Source organism: Pygoscelis adeliae, unplaced genomic scaffold, assembly GCF_000699105.1.
Source record: "Pygoscelis adeliae isolate BGI_AS28 unplaced genomic scaffold, ASM69910v1 Scaffold122, whole genome shotgun sequence".
Lineage (NCBI taxonomy): Eukaryota > Metazoa > Chordata > Aves > Sphenisciformes > Spheniscidae > Pygoscelis > Pygoscelis adeliae.
This window is the reverse complement of record NW_008824358.1, coordinates 5,927,026-5,928,021: the sequence shown is the minus strand read 5'-3', so window position 1 is coordinate 5,928,021 and position 996 is coordinate 5,927,026.

Here is a 996-nt window from a genome sequence, read left to right as displayed (position 1 = left end):
GGACGGAGAACGTGAGGCGTGTTGTGTGGGGAAAGGTGAAGGGGTTCGCCTCGCAGTGGGTAGTTTATTCTTCCCTTCCGTCTGGCACTGTGCTCTGTGAATGAGTTTTTGGTTTTGCTCCTCTGATTTTGGCATTCTCCTCCCGGCGGTTGTGGCCGAGTTTCTGGAGGGTTGGGTCTGGTCTCTTGTCGGGTGATACTATAAAGCGGTGGATGCCTCCTCACAACATGCAGCACCCGCGCTCGACCGATAATGACAATACAAACCTTGCTTTAGAAAAAGCGGGAGACAGGCAAGGAAATGTGTTCCTTGGGAGTATCTTTCCAAAGGATGACGATAAACAAAAACACAAGCCCCCGCTTCTTCATGGCGAATTGGAGTGGTTTGTGACTGAAAAATGGGAACGCAAAGCTGTTTTAATTACGTAGTTGCTGTAGACTCCAAAAGGAGGAAGTTTCGGGTTGCTGGGAGATAAGGAAAGGTGGGGTAATAGTACCATGTTTATGCTGGATGGTGTATACGAATCCTCTCTCTCAATAGTATCTCATATGAAGACTCGGAGCATTGGACCCTCCCGAAAAAGCTTAGAAGACCCTAGACCGCTCAGAACTGCCACAGCACGGGTCCAAAGAGTGCTCCCCCCCATCAAAGTAGTCCCTTTGCCTTTTAAATACACACGCATTCAGCAGTTCAAAAACACGTCTTTTGTGTTTTCTCTCTTTCAGTTTTGACCCAAAGGTAGAGATCTTAAAAAGAAGAGCACCCAGGAGGCTTTTAGCGGGAAGCCAAGAAGGAGCAATACGGGAGAGGCAGCAGGGAGCCTTTGGCAGGCGGCGGCGGTGGTGACGCACAGAAGTTACTTTGCCTTCGGAAACAAAAAGCCCTGTCTGCTGCTTATGTAGGTGTCTTTTTGTCACCTCCCCTCTCCCCCAAGAAGTTGCCCGGGTCGCGCAGCGGCGGGGACGCGGCAGCTGCTCGCCCTGGACGGCGGCGGCG